Source organism: Brienomyrus brachyistius, chromosome 1 (assembly GCF_023856365.1).
Source record: "Brienomyrus brachyistius isolate T26 chromosome 1, BBRACH_0.4, whole genome shotgun sequence".
Classification (NCBI taxonomy): Eukaryota; Metazoa; Chordata; class Actinopteri; order Osteoglossiformes; family Mormyridae; genus Brienomyrus; species Brienomyrus brachyistius.
The window spans coordinates 18,198,651-18,204,650 of record NC_064533.1 but is presented as its reverse complement, the minus strand read 5'-3'; positions in this window follow the sequence as shown (position 1 = coordinate 18,204,650).

The window sequence follows — 6,000 nt, the reverse complement described above, 5'->3', positions numbered from 1 at the left end:
TGTGAGCACTTTCATCTGCAGTGGGTGCTGCTGTGTTTTTGCGGATTGCTTTGTATGTCTCCGAGGTCGTACACGAAGAGGATGGTATTTCTCAGCTGTGGAGATGTAGGGGAGAGGCGAGACGGGGCTTTGTAGCAGTCACTGGCTCTTCTGGGTGACAAAGAACACCAAACGGTTGGCGCAGTGAGTGCCTCAGTCAGTTAGGCTTCTATGCCTGTGATCAGAAGATCAGATTCATTGGTTGAATCCTGTGCTTGGTAAAGTAACCACATGTCTGCTTGGCCCTTAAACTCCCCCCCCCCCCCAAAAAAATGCTCCCCCTTTACTCATTACCCTATTCAGGCACGTACATTTTTTTAAAAGACATACATGAAGAGCAGAGGGCCTGGAGAACCTTGAGTTGGTGAGAAATGAGATGGGTTTCACACGTCACCTTTCAGCCCGTCCCTTAAACCTGCCTTAAAGGCTGTCATGTGGGATGCTTTGCGATGTGGGGGGGTACAGTGGGGTCATTGATGGGAAGGTGGGCTCCTGCCCATGACTTTTACGTTATTTTGAGTAGCTGGTATGCATGAGTTGAGTGTCGCTGAGAGTGCATGCGATGCCCACACATCTCCCCATTACCGTGCATACATCCCGCTTAAGAGGTGATTACTATCCATTACCTGCTGTCACTGCAGAACATCTCCAGCACCAACTGTGGATGGCCCACGCGTCCTTCAGGCACAAGCTGGAGCTCCAGCAGCTCTTGTTACGCCCCCAGTGTGGTGGCTCTGACGGGAATTGGAAAGGTGTTTCTCGCACCGCAACGCTCCTCCCTACTCAGCAGAAAGCCCTGCGTGTAGATGCCAGTCAACAAAACCCTATAACCACATCACTGAACTTCCCCACACACTGGTGACTCAAATCAGATCACACAGTCTCACCTACCAACTACTTCTGACTGGTTACCCACATTATCTGCCACGATCTTCCACCTAAACCTACTGAAATTTTTCTTGTCTTTGCAAATGATGCACCCAACTGATCTATTGTACACATTTCTTAGACCAATACTGCACCCATGCCAAGTGTAGCTCCCACCTGCTGTTGCTCCTTCCTCACTCCAGGGGGAGAGCCACTCCCATGGGCACCTTGTTAAGCTCCAGAAGCTGCAGGCACCATATCACCCCATAGAAACTCTCAGGGACACACAAGCTCTACACTCCAGCTCCACTCCAGTACTAAACAGCACCAGCTACCCTTAACGACCCAAATGCAGGTGACCTGGATTAGACACATTAGGTTTGGCCTAGACCGTCCACTGCAGCTTGGGAATGGCTGCAGGGGCCATGCACCACCCCCAGTGTACCAATGAAAGGGTTACAGGTGTCCAGGATCTGTCGGCTTGCTGAGGCAGGACCACCTAACCAGAACCATCTACTTCAGCATACCTACACACAACAGCTACAGCAATCACCCCCCCCCCATCCCATCATGTTTTACTAATGAGGAACATGTGGTTTCACCCCACCTCACTAGGGGGAGCTCTGTCTAACAGGCACCCTGCTCAACATTAGCATCACTTGCATTTATAAAAACCAGCCTGCCATACGCTTTGGTCAGCGTTGGTAGCCAGACAGCAGAACATCCAGGGATATAAGTTTTCCTGCAGGCCATATGACTGATCCATCAACCCAACTGGATAACAGAAGCAGAGCTTCATGCCTGGCGGCGTACATCGGTCATGCCATCACATCGCCCTGCAGCAGCTCAGAGTGACAGTGCTGTCCTTCACACACCAGCTCGTTTTGGTTTCCTTCCTGAGTGACTGATACTTAGCAATACATTCACTGCTAACACAGACAGACATGAGCACTAGCCTGCAGTTCTGTAGAGTTCAAGGCCTATGGGGCCTCAGTCCCATCAAAGCAATGGACCATCTTCAGTTTCGAACTTTCTCACCCAGCGAATGTTACTGTAGCAGAAAGTTTCATGTACAGAACAGTAGAGCTTATAGGTGGGGAGATGTTGGCTCAGCAGGTAAGTGCCTGGGATCTGATGATCACTGGTTTGAATCCCATTGGGCAATTGAGCAAGGCACTCAAACCCCCCCCCCCCCCCCCCCCAAAAAAAAAATGCTCCCAGGGGTGACAGACGGATGACCCTGCACTCAGAACCAAAGCTTCACTCCTTCTATATCACAAGGCTTCATGTTCTTTCACTTCATTAGGACTTACAGCGTCTTGCACCAGTTTGGACCTCACTCTCTGGTCTCTCTTGGCCCCCAAGCCTCAGGGATAGACCTTGAGCCCTGAGGCTCAGTCTGGATGGGAGTCCTTCTGCAGCAAGGAGATTAGATAGATCAGCCCTGTCATTTACACACATCAGCAGTGATATCACACATTGCGATATGTGCAGCGACCCTGGCTGGTCACGTTAGCCGGTGCTGCAAGAGAGTAATCAGGGCAGCCAACCTCCACGTGGATAAGATGTCCCCACCCACCCTGAAAGAGCCCAGGTGTCCATTTGCATCTCTATCACTCCACCAGCGTCCTCTTTCACACAGACACTCTATCACTCCATCACGGGTGCCCCCTCCCCCCACAGGTCTTCACCCTCACAGGCCCATCTCCCGAGCCACACCCCACACCAATGCACCAGATGGCACAGCATCAGTGAGCCCACCAATCCCGACTCCCTGGGATTCGTTGACTCCCCAAATTGAGCTACGTCCCTCCTCCCATGGCGAATGCTCATGCTCCGGGCTCCCCATGGCTCGATAAGCCTCTCCCTCTGGCCCATCAATGGCTGCATCTCTGGATAACGATGTAAAACAAAGAGACGCAGCTTTGGCGAGAGCCCAGCACTGTGCCAGCCCTGCCTGGGCCAAGACAGAAACCCATTCCAGGAACTTAATCTGATTAGACTACAATAGGGCCCACGGCAGGTTGTTGCCCCCCCCACCCAATGCCGGGGATTAGAGATGCTCTTTTGTACCCTCTGGTGGCCGTTGCCAAACACCACAGGGATGGCCGTCTGTCAAATCCGTGTATAGGCTGTGCTCTGGGACCCATGGGAAGAGTTTTTGTTTCTGGGACCACACTCAAAAAAAGTCACTCTGGTGCCCCCGTGAGCGTCCTAGTGTAGGGCCAGTTTCTGGCCAACAGGGGGCTCCAAACCTCATTTGAGTGATGCGAAACACCGAAGAGGCATAGGTCTTAGAATGAGTTTCCAAGCTTCCTCCAAAACACACATTTCTTCTTTTCTCTGCCTTTGAGTCGCTACCAAACCATAACTGCTTTCATTATTACACGAGACTAAAAACACTAGAGGAACCACATCCATTATGACATCACACACCACCTGTTATATGACAGTCATCTTCTTAAAGAGACACATCCCTGAAAACATGGGAGGTCACGTGGAGAGTGGAGACCTGGTTGGAAACCTGCTTGCTCTAACCTCTTCATGGCCACGGCAATGCCAGACTCGACAGGGCATGGCACAGGCGGCTAAGTGATGCTCCACAGTACTGCCAGTCCTTTTTCACACATTCATCGATTGTACCCTTTTATCTTAACAGAGTAGCTACTAACTAGCTATCAGCGGACCACTTTTGCAGTGGGACCAGGACCAAGCCCATGCACGGTCAGCTCTTTCTCCCCTGACCATGTGCAGACCTCAGCATGAAGCTATTAGTCAATTGAGATGCTGGCAGCAGCTACAGCCAATCTCTTTATGTGCGAGCTGGCAGGCAGAGGAGTGGGAGGCGCCCACTGTGGGAGAGCGAAGGCTTTTCCAGCTGGCCTGCGGCACATCTGATCACACTGGCGAAAACATGCCCGGTGGTCCCCGCGTGCACCTGTCTGGGGCTTCCGCGATGTTCTCCTGTTCACTAATCAGGATCGCCTCACTGGCCGCCCCCCACGGCAATCATTAATGACGTTCTTCAGAAATACACAGACAGCAGGAGTTTGACAGAAATCTCTGATACCTCAAGGTGAAATCAAACGACCGGGTTAGCCTGTAAAACGGCCCACCCCACATATATAAAACAAGTGACCCTCTTGGGTCTCACGGGAAATCATGCTGCCCCTTCAGATTGTCTGAAGGATGTGGGGGGGGGGTGGGGGGGGGCACTGGCCTGTTGCAGGAGAGATGGTTAAATGAGCTTCATCACATTATATTTAACTCTTCAGGATGGATGGACAGGAAGTTTGTGCCTGGATTCACTTGCTTACGCCGCACACAAGATGCGAGGGGATGCGGTGACTTGTGAATGATGGTCATTAGCAATATGGCGGTGGCTGGGGGGACGGGGGGGTAGGGGTGGGCGTGATCACAACCTCCTTCCAGTCTAGGAGAGGGAGAGGTAATGAAATCAATTCCATTAAGTGTCGCTCCAGGACTGCATCTCCTACGTGTTTCAGACCCACCCCCACCCTCCCACTCCCCCACCCCCCCAAGAGAAACATTCATTCTGAGCCAGTCATCTTACATACCTGCTAAATCAGGTTCCAGACATCCTTGGTTGGTGACAATAGGGGTCTGAGTTCACAAGCCCGGTTTTAATAATTCCTTGGTCTGTGTGTTTTCACGCATCAAACTATATAGACAATTCACTGACAGATTAGGCAGTTTTTATCCTTCCCACCCTTCCCACGTGCCACCTCAGGGACTGGGGGGGCAGGGAGCACCATGGGGTCCAGCCCAACAGTGAACATTTAAGCTAACTCAGAGTACCTGCAGAGTATATCATCTGCCTCCACCACATCTTCTCCACCCCACGTAAGTTTTTCTGGGCAGTTAAACTACAGCTGCTCTTGGAAAATATAAACCACATCCACCACCCCAGCCAAAGTCATAGCAGCATAAATACTGAGTGTGACACAGGGCACTCTCATTGGGCAATTCAGTAGGGGCTTCAAAACGAGACTGAACACAAGCATCAGAAGCAAGTGGATGCGCTTAGCTTTGGAGTAACTCTGCCTCCCATTGGTCAGGGCAATTTCTGTGAGGCTCTGGATGCATTTCTGTGACCCACAGGTAGGGGGAGTCAACTTGCGAGCCAGCTGTCCCTGAAAAACAAACCCTTCTTTTGCTGACAAGCCACAATTAACATCTCGCCAGCAATCAGCAGATTTCCTGCCTGTAATGATGGCCAAAGTAGACCAAGTAAGGACTGACACAGAGAGGTGGGCAGCCAGTCCAAGCAGGGGCAGGTCCTGTCATTTCAGGCCCCCCTTAGATTGGGACGACTTGTGGCCTATGGGGGGGCCCACACAAATGTGTGATCTGTATGGTGTTACACACTACTGCAGGATCCAATCTATTGGAGCCAACAGTTATGATTTGTCAAGAGCCTCCCCACATCACTCCACCCTGGAAACCAGGCCTTCGATTGGCCAACGGTCACCAATGAAAAGCTAGCAGCATGAGACAGCCCTCCCCCTTCTGTGTCTCATGGTGGATCAGTTATAGATGCTCAAAACACCTTGCATTAGGTTGCTGAACATGGCAAAAGGATGGGGCAGATGCTAGGATGTCGCTGACGAGGACATGGTGGTGCGCGTGCCAAACTGGCTGCAGAACACATTCTACTGCCGGCGAGACCATGGGAAAACAGAGGGATGTTAACGCCATGTGACACAGCCTGTTTGCCAAGAATACCGGCCCCGTCTCCGTACTCATGGAAACACGAAGGGTGGGTCCGGCTTGGAAAAACAATCTCCGGGGCCTTGGATTGGCCCCAAACATTGAATTATTCATGCGAGGTAACGTCCCCTGCCCCCCTTCTCCCCGAGGCTCCCAAACACCGAGGAGACAACATGAAGGGGCAGAGTGGAGTGGTTCTCAGCCTTAGCGTCTCCATTTGGAGGCAAACAGGGAACCAAACCTGCAGCTCAGCAGCTTTTAAGAGACAGGGGACAGCTCATCGTCATCCTCTGACACTCTGACATCTGGCGTGAGACAGGGTCACCATGCAGGTGGCAGATGAGAAGGTTTATATGGGCACGC